The sequence below is a fragment of the Piliocolobus tephrosceles genome, chromosome 11 (genome assembly GCF_002776525.5).
Source record: "Piliocolobus tephrosceles isolate RC106 chromosome 11, ASM277652v3, whole genome shotgun sequence".
NCBI lineage: Eukaryota > Metazoa > Chordata > Mammalia > Primates > Cercopithecidae > Piliocolobus > Piliocolobus tephrosceles.
The window spans coordinates 122,503,641-122,519,720 of NC_045444.1; the positions used below are offsets into that span (position 1 = coordinate 122,503,641).

The following is a 16,080-nucleotide window of genomic DNA, read 5'->3' on the forward strand; positions in this document are numbered from 1 at the left end:
TAATGGCATGGAAATATATTTGCAGTGGATATGTGAACAGATCAGTTTACAAAATAGCACCACTGTACAGTCCCATTTTGAAAGAGCATAAATATATCTATGAGTATATGAAGAATACCAGAAATTGGCCAGGCGCGGTGGCTCACGCCTGTAATCCCAGCACTTTGAGAGGCCGAGGCAGGCGGATCACGAGGTCGGGAGATCAAGACCATCCTCGCTAACACAGTGAAACCCCAGCTTTACTAAAAATACAAAAACTTGGCTGGGAGTTGTGGCAGGTGCCTGTAGTCCCAGCTGCTTGGGAGGCTGAGGCAGGAGAATAGTGTGAACCTGGGAGGCGGAGCTTGCAGTGAGCTGAGATTGTACCACTGCACTCCAGCCTAGGTGACAGAGTGAGACTCCATCTCAAAAAAAAAAAAAAAAAAAAAAAGAATACCAGAAATTTTTCATTTCAGTTTTTAATTGATTTTAATTTTAATTTAATTTTTTTAGAGACAGGATCTTGCTCTATCATCTCGCCTGGAGTGCAGTGGCATGATCATGGCTCACTGCAGCCTTGAACTTCTGGGCTCGAGCAGTCCTCCTGCCTCAGTCTCCCAAGTAGCTGGGACTATAGCTGAGTGCCCCCATGCTCAGCTGAATTTTTTTTTGTTTTATTTTTGTATTGATGGAGTCTTGCTATGTTTCCCAGGCTGCTCCGAAGCTCCTGAGCTTAAGTGATCTTCCTGCTTTGGCCTCTCAAAGTGTTGAGATTATAGGCATGAGCCATTGTGCCCTGCCAAAAAACCTAGAAATTTAGAGGGCAATGTGTGTTTATCGCTGGATGATGGGCATAGTGGGAGCTTCTGTTTCCTTTTTGCCTGCATGTATTTTTCAAGTTTTCCAAAATAAGTCAAGGTGCAGTTTGATACAAGAACCACAACAGAGGTTATTAATAACAAAACCCTCCCTACCTGCTCCAGCAACAGCTCATGGATTCTAAGAATATCCCTTTGGCTTTCCAGGTTCCCAGAATATGCTTGAAATTTCCATTGATCTGTTTAGGTATAGGCAGCATTTTGGAACGTATGTATGGCAATGCCCATGAGAAGGTGAGGAGAGGAGAGGGCTGGGCTGGCTGGGAGCTACTCAGTGATAACAGACCTGACCCCAGGACCCTGGCCCATCCTTGAAACACTATCATTTCAATCCCTCCTATCAGTGTCACCAGTGGAAGAAATGGCCCAGTGGGGAAAGCACACTGTTTGTCATTTCATTGCCTTCTCTGTGTCAGCGTCACCAGTGGAAGAAGAAATAGCTCAGTAGGGAAAGCATCCCTGAAGCTTTGCAGGCCTATGTGTGGGACCCAGCCTTGGCTGAGCCTTTTACTCCAAGGCAAGATTTTGTGAGTGGGTTTCCTGCTATCCTGATAGGCAAAAGTCAGAAAGGCCTGGGGTCAGGGGTAGAACAGTCACTGTTGGGATCTAAGGGTAGAATTCCCATCTGAGGATGTCAGAACAACTTTGTCTTTATCTTGCAAAGATTAAGGAGACACCATGTTGTCTCAGCAGCTTCTGATATGAAGCACCTTGGACAAACACATTCATCTCTGGGTCCCCCATCTTTGTCTTCGATAATGACTACAATGACAGGCTGTTACAGAGCCTAGGATGGACAGCAGAAAGAAAAAGTAACTTAAGCCCAAAGGCAGGAGTTAATAGAGATGAACCCAGCAGGGACTGTTGGATCAATGTCATTCCAATTCATGTCTACAGGATGGGGGGATGTGGGACTTTGGCCACTCCCTGCACACCCTCCTGTCCACCCTCTAGCACCTTCCCAAAGCACTGGCTTTTTCTAGTCCCCTCCCAGGGCACAAGGCCTGAAGGCCTCAGCCTGGGCTCTCCCACTGTTTGCTCCTTCCTTTACCCACCTGTCTCACCCACCTGCTCCCACCTGTCTCACGTGCATGCCAAACCTCCATGCTCCCTGCACGCTCTGCCCAGATGCCTCTTCTCAGCCAGAGCCTGTCCAGGCTTCCATTCTCTCGTCTCGCCTGCCTCCTGATCACCCTCTTTATTTAAAGCCCTGGAAATGCTGCTTCTCTGCCTCCTGGTTCTGAACTGAAAGGTCTTTTGGATTCCCCAGTACTTGGTCTTTTTTTTTTTTTTTTTTTTTTTTTTAACAACTATTTATCTTTAGTCCCTGCAACAACTTTGCATTGTAGGTAGAATTTACAGTTGGGCAAACTGAGGCTTAAAATGCCAGTGACATGCATAAGGCCATGTGGCCAGGAAGTGGCAAAGCAGAGGTCTCATTGCTTCATGTGGCTTCCCAACTGTCAGTCACACACCCCGCCATTGCCCCTTCCAACTGGTTTTATTTGTTAAGCACCTTCTCTGAGGCAGGTTCTGTTCTAGGCATTTTCCACAAGTTATCACTGATCTTTTCATTTGTTCAGTAAGCAGAGAACATGTGCCATGCTCCTTTCGAGGCAAGGAGAAGTGTTTCTTCTTTTATCACTCCATAAGAATTCCTGGACAGACTCACCGACAGGACACTGAAGGTAGGGCAAGGCGACCCATGGACCGCATTCTATGGGATGGCACAGTAACTAGTTCTCGCCCAGTCCTCCCAGCTGCTGGTATGGTAGATGACATCCTCCCTCATTTTTGGCGAGGAGTTCGTCTTTGAGGTTTAAGCAGTGGTCTCAAGGGCAGGACCTGGCAGAGGATGGTGGCCTTGCAGTCAGTGTGTTCTGTTTGGGATATGAACTCCAGCCCCCAGCTATCCAGTGGTGAATATAAGGACTCCACAACCACCAAAAGATGATGCTGACTGAGCAATGCAGCAACAACAACAACAACAACAACAACAACAAACAACTGATAAAAATAAGGCTGCATTCAAGACTCAAATGTCACCTCTTTTGTGTGTGTGTGGGGAAAAGGACATTGCTTCTGAACATTTTGTTGGAAATGTTAAATATCTGATTTGGTTTGGTTTTGTCCTCCCCCAAATCTCATCTTGAATTATGCTCCCATAATTCCCATGTGTTGTGGGAAGGACCCGGTGGGAGCTAATTGAATCACGGGGGCGGTTTCCTTCATACTGTTCTCTTGGTAGTGAATAAGTCTCACAAGATCTGGTGGTTTGATAAGGGGAAACCCCTTTTGCTTGGCTCTCATTCTGTCTCTTACTGCTGCCATGTGAGACGTGCCTTTCACCTTCCACCTCCCCAGCCACATGGGACAGTAAGTCCAGTAAACCTCTTTCTTTTGTAAATTGCCCAGTCTCAGGTATGTCTTTATCAGCAGCGTGAAAACGGACTAATACAGTATCTGTCTCTGGAAGTCGCCGGAGTCTTTGGGCAATCCTGAGCTCCTTCTCCTGTTCTCCTTACGTGACTGGAATCTCACGTGCTGGAATCTCTTCTGACAGACAGAAGGGGGTTGAGCACTACACAGTGTATTCAGTGGGGGTAATGGGTGTTATGAGCTCATCTTGTTGAATTACTGTTACTGCTGCTTTTCCTCCTCAGGGATGACATGGAGGCAGATGGGCTGGAGACACGTCCCAGGGGAAGTGTGGCTGCAGTTGAAGGCTGGGTCCCAGGGTGGGTGCTGGGCATGTGCCAGCCTATGGGGGCAAGGTAGGGGGAGAGCCTTGGGAGGAAAACAGAGCCATGTTTTCTAATGAAGCTGCTGCAGGAAGGTTCCCCCCTGTGGGTCTATGCCCCAGCTGACTCCGATGAAGGATGGGGAAGCCACAGCTCCATGACTTTGATGGAGGAGCAGTTCCACTTTATTTCCCTGGGCCTTCTGCTGAAGCTTTCCTTTGGGGATCTTCCATCGACCCACTTTCTGTTCTGCATTTTCTTCTCTCTCCCTCTCTCCTGGGATGCTAAGTTATGAGACTATCAGGCATACATGTTTGCAATTGAAATGGCTGATATGAATAGACAAATCCATCAGGGTAGGAGGGCGACTGAGAAAGAAACTGGTTGGCCATTTCTGTCATCATGGTTTCCCTTGGAGCAATGGCTGCCAACCATCATATGTTTTTCTGAAGTGTGGGATGATTGCAGTGGATGATGTTATTTTGGGCAAATTCTCTCCCCATTGTAAATGGAACCTTGGCAAACTGAAAATGATTTCGTGGACAAGATTTGTAAAGTCAGCTCCACTGTTTGCCCCATGATATCATTTGGATATTTATCAGTGCCGAAATCTCATGTTGAAATGTAATCCCCAATGTTGGGGGTGAGGTGGGGCCTGGTGGGAGGTGGTTGGATCATGGGGGTAGATCTCTCACGAATGGTTTAGCACCATCCCCTTGGTGCTTTCCTCACGATAACGAGTTCATGGGTGATCTGGATGTTTAAAAGTGTGTGGCAGCCAGGTGTGGTGGCTCATGCCTGTAATCTCAACACTTTGGGAGGCCAAGATGGGTGGATCACCTGAGGGGAGTTCGAGACCAGCCTGGCCAACATGGTGAAACCCTGTATCTACTAAAAATACAAAAATTAGATGGGCATGGTGGCACATGCTTGTAGTCCCAGCTACTTGGGAAGCTGAGTCAGGAGAATCACTTGAGCCCTGGAGGCGGAGGTTGCAGCGAGCTGAGATGGTGCCACGGCACTCCAGCCTGGGTGACAGAGCGAGACTCCGTCTCCAAAAAATGGTGTGTGGCACCTCCCATCCCTGCTCCTGCTTTCACTGTGTGGTGTGCCCGCTTGCCGTTTACCTTCTGCCATGAGTAAAAAGCTTCCTGAGGCCTCCCCAGAAGTAGATCCCAGCATTATGCTTCCTGTACAGCCTGCAGAACAGTAAGCCAATTAAGCTTTTCTTCTTATAATTTCCCAGGCTCAAGTATTTCTTTATAGCAGTGCAAGAATGGCCTAATACACCTCACATGCCCACTAAGCAGCATCTGACTTTCTGGAAGCTTCTTTGGTGTCCCTTCCTCAGTAAGGCATGTGTACCTTTTCTTCGTCTTTCCCTCATCCCCTGGTCCCAATATACTAGATGAAGAGGAAGACACAGTAGCATCAGAGAGGAAAGAAAAGGAGGAAATGGAGGTCAGAGTGGAAGCAGGTGTGAGAGGGTCCAGCAGAAGAAAACATGGCTGCCAAAGTGTTTGAGTCCATTGGCAAGTTTGGCCTGGCCTTAGCTGTTGCAGGAGGCGTGGTGAACTCTGCCTTATATAGTGTGGATGCTGGGCACAGAGCTGTCATCTATGACTAGTTCCGTGGAGTACAGGACATTGTGGTGGGGGAAGGGACTCACTTTCTCATCCCATGGATACAGAAACCAATTATCTTTGAATGCCGTTCTCGACCACGTCATGTGCCAGTCATCACTGGTAGCAAAGATTTACAGAATGTCAACATTACACTGCGCATCCTCTTCCGACCCGTCGCTAGCCAGCTTCCTCGCATCTTCACCAGCATCAGAGAGGACTATGATGAGCATGTGCTGCCATCCTTCACGACCGAGATCCTCAAGTCAGTGGTGGCTCGCTTTGATGCTGGAGAACTCATCACCTAGAGAGAACTGGTCTCCAGGCAGGTGAGCTACGATCTTACAGAGCGAGCAGCCACCTTTGGGCTCATCCTGGATGACGTGTCCTTGACACATCTGACCTTCGGGAAGGAGTTCACAGAAGCGGTGGAAGCCAAACAGGTGGCTCAGCAGGGAGCAGAGAGGGCCAGATTTGTGGTGGAAAAGGCTGAGCAGCAGAAAAAGTCAGCCATCATCTCTGCTGAGGGTGACTCCAAGGCGGCTGAGCTGATTGCCAACTCACTAGCCACTGCAGGGGATGGCCTGATCGAGCTGCGCGAGCTGGAAGCCGCGGAGGACATCGCATACCAGTTCTCACGTTCTGGGAACATCACCAACCTGCCGGCGGGGCAGTCCGTGCTCCTCCAGCTGGCCCAGTAAGGGCCCACCCTGCCCGCACCTGTGCGGGCTGACTGGGCCACAGCCCCGATGATTCTTAACACCACCTTCCGTCTGCCCCCACCCCAGAAATCACTGTGAAATTTCATGATTGGCTTAAAGTGAAGGAAGTAAAGGTAAAATCACTTCAAATCTCTAAAAAAAAAAAAGAAAGAAAAGAAAAGAAACGGAGGAAATGGAAAAGGAAAGACTCTACTAGCTTCTTAGACAGGGATGGGGTGAGGTGGGGGGAGCTTTTATTTTTATTATTATTATTTTTTGAGACGGAGTCTCGCTCTGTCGCCCAGGTTGGGGTGCAGTGGCCGGATCTCGGCTCACTGCAAGCTCCCCCTCCCGGGTTCACACCATTCTCCTGCCTCAGCCTCCCGAGTAGCTGGGACTACAGGCGCCCGCCACCTCGCCCGGCTAGTTTTTTGTATTTTTTAGTAGAGACGGGGTTTCACTGTGTTAGCCAGGATGGTCTGGATCTCCTGACCCCGTGATCCGCCCGCCTCGGCCTCCCAAAGTGCTGGGATTACAGGCTTGAGCCACCACGCCCGGCCGGGGGGAGCTTTAAACTGGATGAGAGAAACGTTGTAGGCATGTAGGTACATATATATATTTTAATACAATATCTTTTGTGAGGTGCACACACAGGAATGCACAAGTCTTAAGAGCACAATTGAAGGAATTTCAACAAAGGACTATACCTATGTAACCAATACCTCCATGAAGATGTAGAATATTTCCATTTTGCCAGGAATTTCTCTTGTATTTACCACCAGTCAGTCATAACCCCCATAGGCAACCACTGTGCTGATTTTTCTCACAGTGGGTTAGTTTTGCATTTCTAAAATTTTCCACTGTTTTGTATCTGGCTTCTTTTGCTCAGCATCATGCTGTTCACATTCATCCATACTGTTGCAAGCATGGAGTAATTCATTCTTTTTTTAAATTGCTGAGTCATATTTGATTGTATGTATATACCATAATTTTAAGCCATTTTCTCATTGATATTGATGGACAGTTGCATGTTTCTATTTTTTGACTATTATGAATAAAGCTTTTATGAATGTTTTTGTATAAGTCTTCCTGGGGACATATGTTCTCATTTTTCTTAGGTAAACACCTAAAAATGGAATTGCTGGTAGGTATGTATTTAGCTTTGTAAGAAACTGCCAAACAGTTTTCCAAAGAGCTATCATTTTACCCACCCAAAACTGTGTATGAAAGTTCTAGTTGCTCCCTGATCTTGTCAATACTTGGTGTTGTCAGGTTTTTTTTTTGTTTTTTTTTTTAGCCATTCTAATGCATGTGAAATGGTGAATATTTCTTTGTGGTTTCATTTGCATTTCCTTGATGATTAATGATGTTGAGCACCTCTTCATCTGCTTATTGGCCATTTGTATGTTGTTCAGAAAGTGTCTGATCAAGGCTTTTGCCCAGAGTGTAAAGTTTTGATTTGGTCTGGACTGGCTTTTGGGTATTAAAATGGGACTTGCCAAGTGACTAGAAAGCTGAAGAATGTGCCTGGGATGCCACTGAGGGGCAGGGAAGGGGACACACTTGTAACAGAGGATGTTTGAAGGGAGGTGGCCAGAGATAAGTGGAACGACTTCCTGATTATAGACAGTTTTTGGGAAAAAAAACTTCAGTTAACAAAGGAGAGGCAATCTTTTAGCATTGTTCTCACAGCCTTTGGCTTTGGGTCCTGGCTCTGCTGGTTTCTGTTCCTTGCCACCTTACTGGCATAACACGGACTCTCTCTGAGCCTCGGTTTTCTAATCTGTACCATGCCTTGCAGGCCTGAGAGGTTCAGAGGAAATAAGACATTTGCAAATGCTCAGGAATGTGTGACATTCTGCAAATATTAAATCATCTACTGGGGGCCGCCTCTCTCTGAGAGGAATACTGAAGAATCTCATTCTTCAGTATTCCTCAAGATGCTTTAAAGTTCTATTGAACAAGACCATGTTCTCTTCTTTACTTGAATAACCAATAGTCACTCCCCTGGGATGTGGAAAGAGTGTATTGTTTTCTGGATTATATATCAATGCCTGTGAACCTGGCATCTCAGGCAGGTGAACTTCCTGTTCTTAGGTGGAGATTACTGGGTTTCCCAACCCATAAGATAATTAGCTGCTTTTATAGATCCAACTCCAGCTGATGAATAATTTTTTTTTGTTTGTTTTTATTAAGACAGAGTCTCACTCTGTCACTCAGGTTGGAGTGCAGTGACGTGATCATGACTCACTGTAGCCTCGACCTCCTGGGCTCAAGTGATCCTCCAGACTCAGCCTCCCAAGTAGCTGAGACTACAGTTGTGTGCCACCACGCCTTGCTAATTTTTCTCACTATGTTGCCCAGGCTGGTCTCAAACTCCTGGGCTCAAGTGATCCTCTAGTCTTGGCCTCCTAAAATGATGGGATTACAGGCATGAGCCACTGTGCCCACATGAATTATTTTTTGTTTAGTTGAATTAACACACCTGAGACAAAAAAGTAAACTTGCATGCTTTTCATTAATAAGTTCCATGAGGAAAGCAAGTCATCCTCACTTTTGTTTAAATCAAGACAGCTATAGACAAGAAAAAGAATAGGACATCAACACATTATTTTCTTATTTTAATTATCTCAAATAAAAAAGGATCAAGGAGAGGAATCTGATAATAAATAGGGCGAGGCTAGCATGCAGGCTACTGATGTGAACACAGTAACTTTACTGGAACTTTTCTTTTTGGGAAAATCTCTTCAAAAGGCTCCTAGATTAAAGCTCTGATATCCCTTTCAGTGTGTTGAATTCTGAATTCTGAAGCTTGCTGGTTGGAAGGAAGCACAGGTAATTTTTTTTTTTTTTTAATCCCAGGAACTCAGAGACTCAAAGGTTTTAAAGTCCTGTGCCCATGGCGAATTGCCAACTAAAAGGGGATGGAGCAGAACAGGGTCCCTAGGTGTGGAGACCATTGTCATCAAGAGTCAGAAAATGGAATGGCTCTGTATGTAGGTCAGCGACCCCCTCTCTACTGTGAGGTAAAAAAATTAAGGATGACCTAAAATCTACTGTGTTTAAAAAGATTGCAGAGAAAGTAGCTCTTTCTTGTCAAAGTGATAATGTTTATACTACCCGAAGCCAGACCTCCTCAGAGTATGACTTTAGGGGGACTCTTTAGAGCTGAAAAGCCATGGTCAAAACCTCAGGCCCTTTCGACATCTATTAACTTTTTATCCTTCAAGGTAGTTGGCTGTGTTATTGTAGAGGTGTTCAATGGGACCTGCCAGCATATTCCATTATCATCATTGATATTGAAGGGATTCTAAGTCAGCTATTACAGAGTTCTGCCTGAAATGCTGGTTTATTCATCACTTATCTTAAACCTTCCCCCAATAATCCAGATTTAAATAAGTCAAGAGTGTCAAATTAAACAGTCAAAGGGAGAGATTCCCATAGAGCGACACAGAGAAGAGAAAATGAAACAAGAAAGAAGAAAGAGGAGGAAGAAGAGGAAGACAGAAGAAGAGAGATTTTTTAAGTCCCCACTCTAATAAAAAGACATTTAAAAAGTCCTTATTAAACAATGACCTGGGCCCGTATGATTTTTGTAAAACCAACAGAAGCCAGGATATTAGATTCTATTGTGCAGCGTGTAAGCTGGGTAGCTCTGGTGGTCTGCAGATGGCCTCAGCCCCTTATGGTGTCCAAATGTAAGCTTGTTGGCTTCTCTTCAGGAGTACTGTAAGGGTTCACAGCATTTGTGTTTATTTTGTGCTATGATTGGGTGCTGCATTCTCATTTCTTAGTAAGAAGCAATACTTTTCTGATCCTTTAAAGTGGGAGAGGAGTTGGGGCCCAAGGTATGAAGCAGACTTGATTTTTAAAAACCTTTTTATTTTAAAATTATTTTAGATTTTCAGAGGAGTAGGAAAGATAGCATAGAGAGTTTCTGAATATCCTTTACCAGCTTCCCCTAAAGTTAATATCCAATATTATTATGGTATATTTGTCAAAACAAAGAAATTAACAATGGTACAAGACTATTAACCAAACTGTTGACTTTATTTGGATTTTACCGTGTTTCCCACTGATGTTCATGTTCAATTTTAGGATCCAATGCAGGATACCATGTTGCATTTAAAGAACTTAATTTTGAACGAGAGAATAATAAATATAACCATGCATTTTGGCAAGGCGGGGAGGGAGGAATGGTGAATACCCTGACTTGGAATATCATCAAATGGGTTATATTTTCCATAGGAACGTGTTATAATGGGGAGTTATATTCTTGACTAAAGACATTATAGCAAGTAAGTAATAAATGACCAACAACTATGGAGATAAAGGAAAGAAACATCAAGCCCCTAAATGAATTTGAAATAGTAAAATATAGTTTCAATTCCCATAAAAGAAATACAGTGATTAGACATGAGGCCCCAGCAATTGCAGTCAGCACCTGCATAATTCTATTTGGTAGGTGCTCTTCTAAGCAACTTAGCTCTAGTAATTCATTCAATTCTCATAACCGTCCTATGTAGTAGGCTCAATTATCATCCCTATTTTACAAGTGAGAACACAGAGACCCAGAAAAATTAAATAACTTGTCCAATGTTGCACAGCTAGTAAGTATTGGAATTAGAATTCAACCTGGGCCTCAAATGTGTTAAATATGTAAGTGTAGATATAAAATTGTATCGTATGAAAATGTGATCAAACTTGAATGCATTCAATGCACAATTGAATAATTTTGCCTCTTTTCTTAGTATATAGAAAGACTTTTGCAATTGATTTGGTTGGCTTCCATCCTTTAATAAAGCTGATGCTTCTTTCTGTCTTAGAAACTTTCTGGTAGAAATCCACCAGCATCCCATTCTCAACCTCCATGCATACAATATATTTGACGTATTTCTGGTCCAATGTTTGGCACATTGCCATATCATTACCTTCCTCTCCCCTGAAACTGTAAGCACTTTGAGGGCAGGGACTATGTCTAATGCAGCCCAGCTTCAGCCCCTCACAGGGTTCAATAACTGGTGATTGAATGCTTGCAGGAATGGAGTCAATATTGGTTGACCTTGGAGCTGTGTGTTTCAAAATAAATGGAATTTCTATAATTTTTTCACAAGATGACACCTTTTCACATCCCAGCAAATCATCTATCAGATGAGTCAAGAAAAAAAATTGCAAGTGAATGCAAGGTAGAAATTAATCCATGTTTAATTAATAATTGGAAAGAAAATCTCCTGGTAGAAAGTGGAGAATGCCTGCAGCTAAGGACAGAAATGTGTCACAAGGTTGGAACTTACTCCCCAATATGATTGGCAACATTGGATTTCTCAACCTCTCAAAGGCCATCTGGGCTCCCAGGCTGAGAGTTCTATGAAGAGGATCCAGGCAGAGCCTGGTGAGCTCTCTGAGTGGAGGAGATGGCACTGGAAGTCTAGGGATCCCAGGGCAGCTGGAGTTTGTAGGGTAGGGTGCTGGAGAGGAGAAAGCTTCACACAGAAAGAGCTTCACACAGAAAGAACTTTGCAGAGGGCCCCCTTGAGGATTCAGCTCAATACTAATTAGTGTGTGGGCATGAGGAAACTACCTAAGCTGTGGAAAGAACCATCTGAAAGGAAGGATTAGAACCAACTGAAATATGTCAAATATATTGTGTGCATAGAGGTTGAGAGTGTGGGCTGGTGGATTTCTACCAGAAAGTTTCTAGGACAGAAGTGGTGCAATGCTCATCACATGCACAGGTTCAGGAATAGTGGCTGTTCTCAGCAACCAAAGTGTGAAACCTTATAAATAATTAGGTATGGAGAGAGTACCAAAATGAGTTGTCTCAGTAGTAGAAAAACAAAATTAACCTTAGACTAACCACCGATTGAATTCTGACTAATAAAGCTTAAAAGCAAGACCCAAAAGGATCAAACTATTTCCAAGTAACTTTACATTCCAGAGCAGAGATCAAGAATATTGACAGGAATACAAAAATATCAAACACCCAATGAAATATATAGAAAAAAAAAAAAAACACAAAAATTCAAAAGTGACCTAGAGGCTGGGAGCAGTGGCTTATACCTGTAATCCCAGCACTTTGGGAGGCTGAGGCAGGAGAATCATTTGAAGCCAGGAGTTTGAGACAAGCCTGGGCAGCAAAACAAGACCCCAATTCTACAACAAATAAATAAGTGACACAGAAATGACACAGGTGACAGAATTAGTAGGCAGGGCCATTAAAACAGTTGTTATAACTGTATTCCACTTGTTTGAGAAGCTAGAGGAAAGACTGACCATGTTAAGTAAAATACAGAAATGTAAGTCCTAAAATTGGAATTCTGAAGTTGAAACTACAATGTTGGAGATAAAAATGTACTGGATAAGGTTCATGGCAGATCAGGTATTTCAGAAAAGAAGATCAATCAATCAATCAGAGAGAGAGAGAGAGAGGCTGAGCAAAATGAACAGCACATCAGTGAACTGTGGAACAATTTTGAGTGGCATAGTATATGTGTAATTGAAGTCCCTGAAGGAGAGTACTGGTTGTATAGAAAAAAATGTGAAGAAATAATTGCCAAAATATTTCCAAATTGGATGAAAAGCATATAAACTCACCGATCTAAGACACTCAATGAATTCCAAGCATAAGAAACATACAGAAAACTGGCCTGGCATGGTGGCTTACACCTCTAGGCCCAGCACTTTGAGAGGCCAAGGTGGGTGGATCATCTGAGGTCAGGGGTTCAAAACTAACCTGGTCAACATGGCGAAACCCTGGATCTACTAAAAATACAAAAATTAGCTGGTGTGGTGGCATGCATCTGTAATCCCAGCTATTTGGGAGGCTGAGGCAGGAGAATCATGTGAATCCAGGAAGCAGAGGTTGCAGTGAGCTAAGATCATGCCACTGCACTCCAACCTAGGCAACAGAGTGAGACATCATCTAATAATAATACAAAGGAAACATAAAGAAAACTACATCAAAGCACCTTATAACCAAATTGCTTAAAACCAGTGATTACAGAAAATCTTAAAGCCAGATAAAAGGATATTTATTAGATAGGAAAGAACAAAGACAAAAAGGGGATAGCAAATTTCTCATTTTAAAAAATCCAAGTTAGAAGACAGTACAGTTATGGGTCTAAAGTGCAGAAAAAAGAAGAAGAAAATAAAAAACTGAACTGTCAACTCATAATGCTGTATCCAGCAAAAATGCCTTTCAATTACTCAGGTGAAATGAAGACTTTTTCAAACATACAAATGCTGAAAGGACCCATTACCAGTAGACATACAGTGCAAGAAATGTTAAAGAAAGCCCTTTAAGCAGAAGGAAATTGATACTAGATGGAATTTTGGAGCTACACAAATACATGAAGGGAACTGGAAGTGGTAACTATATGAGTAAACACAAACACTTGTTTCTTATTACTTCAATATATTTAAAAGAAAATTCTCTGTTTAAACAAAAATAATAACAATGTATTGCGGGACTTATATGTAGAAGTAAAATGTTTATTACCAATAATAGCACAAAGGCCAGGAGGAGAGAAATGGAAGTATAGTGCCATATAGTTTTTATTACTACACATGAAATAGAATAGTATTACCTGAGGGTAGAATGTGATAAAGTAAAGATGTATACTATAAACCCTAAAGAAATCACTTAACACAACAAAAAGTTATATCTAGTAAGCCAAAAAAGGAAGTAAAATGAAATCATTAAAAATGTTCAGAATAGAAGAAGTTAGAAGAGAAGATAAAGAGACAAATCATAGATGAACCAAATAGAAAAGAAATAGACATTTGCTTTGAACCTAACCGTATCAAAATTACATTAAATGTGAATGATCTACACCCAATTAGAAAACAGAAACTGTCCGATTGGATTTAAAAAAGCAAGACTCAATTATAATTTGCCTACAAGAAACCCATTTAAAAAATAAAGACACAGGTAAGTTAAAAAATGGAAGGATGGTGTGGTAGGCAGTCTCTAGCATGGTCCCCCATTGAAGTCTGTCTTCTGGTATCCATGCTCTTCTCTCCTCTCCTTGAGTGTGCACAGAACCTTTGATTTGCTGCTAACCAATAGACTATTGCAAAGGTGGCAGGAGATTGTTCTGTGAATAAATTACAGAAGATTATAACTTCTATCTTGCAAGCAGATTGTCTGTATTGTCTCCTCAGCTTGCGTACTTTGATGAAGCAAGTTTCATGCTAGAGAGGTCCACATGACAAATGCTATGGTTGAAATGTTTGTGTCCCTCCAAAATTCATGTGGAAACTTAATTCCCAATGTAATAGTATCAAGAGGTGGGTCATTAGGAAGTGATTAGGCCCTCATAGATGGGATTAGTGCCCTTATAAAAGGGCTTGAGGGATTAAATCTGCCTCTTCCATTTTTTCTGCTCCTCTGCCATGTGACAATGCAGCAACACAATGCCATCTTGGAAGCACAGAACAGGCCCTCACCAGACAGTGAATCTGCTGGCACCTTGATCTGGGACTTCCCAGCCTCTAGGACTGTGAGAAATACATTTTTATTATCATCACCCCTGGCTAAGGGTTCTCATTATGTTGCTCAGGCTGGTCTCAAACTCCCGGCCTCATGCAGTCCTCCAACCTTGGCCGCCCAGAGTGCTGGGATTATAGGTGTGATCCACTGCACCTGACCTAGACCAAAGAATATTACTAAAGATAAATAATTTCATGATGATAAAAAGATCAGTTCTTCAAAAGGACAGAATAATGCTAAGCATTTATGTACCTAATAATAGAGCTTTAAATTACTTGAAACAAAAACCAACAGAACTGCAAAGAGAAACAGACAAATCCACAATTATACTTAGAGAGTTTGACACTCTTCTTTCAATAACTTGTAAAACAAGTCCAGTGAAAATCAGCAAGTATATAGAAATCTTAAACAACACTGTTAGGCAACTTGATTTAATTGACATTTATAGAACACTCCATTGAACTACTGCAGAATATACATTCTTTTCTAGTATACCTGAAACATTTACCAAGGAATAGCATATCTTGGATCATAAAACAATTCTCAATAAATTTAAAAAGGAGTAAAGTCATACAAAATAAATTCTCTAGCCACAATGGAATTAAATTAGAAATCATATCTGGAAAATCCCCACATATTTGGAAACTCAATAACATACTTCTATATAACCCATGATTCAAAAAAAGGAAAATTAGAAAGTATTTAAAACTGATTGAAAGTAAAAACACTCATATTAAAATTTGTGGGATTCAGCTAAAATAGTATGTAGTGAGACATGTATAGCACTAAAAGCCTATATTAAAAAACGTGAAAGTTCCTGACTCAATGACATTAGCTTCCACCTTAAGAAACTAGAAAAGAAGAGCCAATGAAACCCAAATGTGAGCAAGAAATAATAATAAAGAGTGTAGTGGAAATCAATGAAATAGAGAAAAACAATGAAACCAAAAGCAAGACTTATTAGGAGGAAAAGAAGATAAATTCTAGCATCATGAATGAGAGAGGTGATATCACTATAGAATCTACAGCTCTTAAAAGGATAATAAGGAACAACTTTATGGCAGTAAGTTCAACAACTTAGCTGAAAGAGGTCAATCTCTTAGAAAATACAACTATTAAAGCGCTAAAATGCTCATTCAAAAAAAAAAAGAGAAAGAATCTGAGTAGCCCTATAGCTAGTAAAGAAATTAAATTCATAGTTAAAAACCTTATCACAAAAAGACTCCATGTCCAGATAGCTTTACTGATGAATTCTATCAAACATTTAAGGAAGAAATAATAATTTCACACAAGGTCTTCCAGAAAATAGAAGGGGAGGGAATACTTCTCAAATTATTTTTGAGGCCAGCATTACTCTGATACCAAAACCAGACAAAGATATTATAAGAAAATAAAACTATAGACCAATATCTTTCATGAACATAGATGTGGATATTAAATATTTTTTCCAGTAAATCAAGCCCAATAATATATAAAAAAGGATAACTCCTCATGATCAAGTGTGGTTTATCCCAGGAATGCAAGGTTAGTTTAGCATTTGAAAATTAATCAATATAAAGTATTATATTAACAGACAAAACTTACACCATATGATTATCTCCATATGTGCAGAAAAAGCACTTGAGAAAATTCAATATTAATTTGTAATACAAACTGTCAGCAAACTAG

The 16,080-nt window shown here is 41.9% G+C and overlaps 1 protein-coding gene and 1 pseudogene across 1 annotated transcript in view; one reads left to right on the plus strand and one right to left on the minus strand.

Annotated features, from left to right (window-relative positions):
- Positions 1 to 16,080, minus strand: part of ASB18 (ankyrin repeat and SOCS box containing 18) — a 72,753-nt gene that overhangs the window by 25,048 nt on the left and 31,625 nt on the right. The gene's annotated exons all lie outside the window — the stretch shown is intronic.
- On the plus strand, positions 5,061 to 5,921 carry LOC111553743 (annotated as a pseudogene).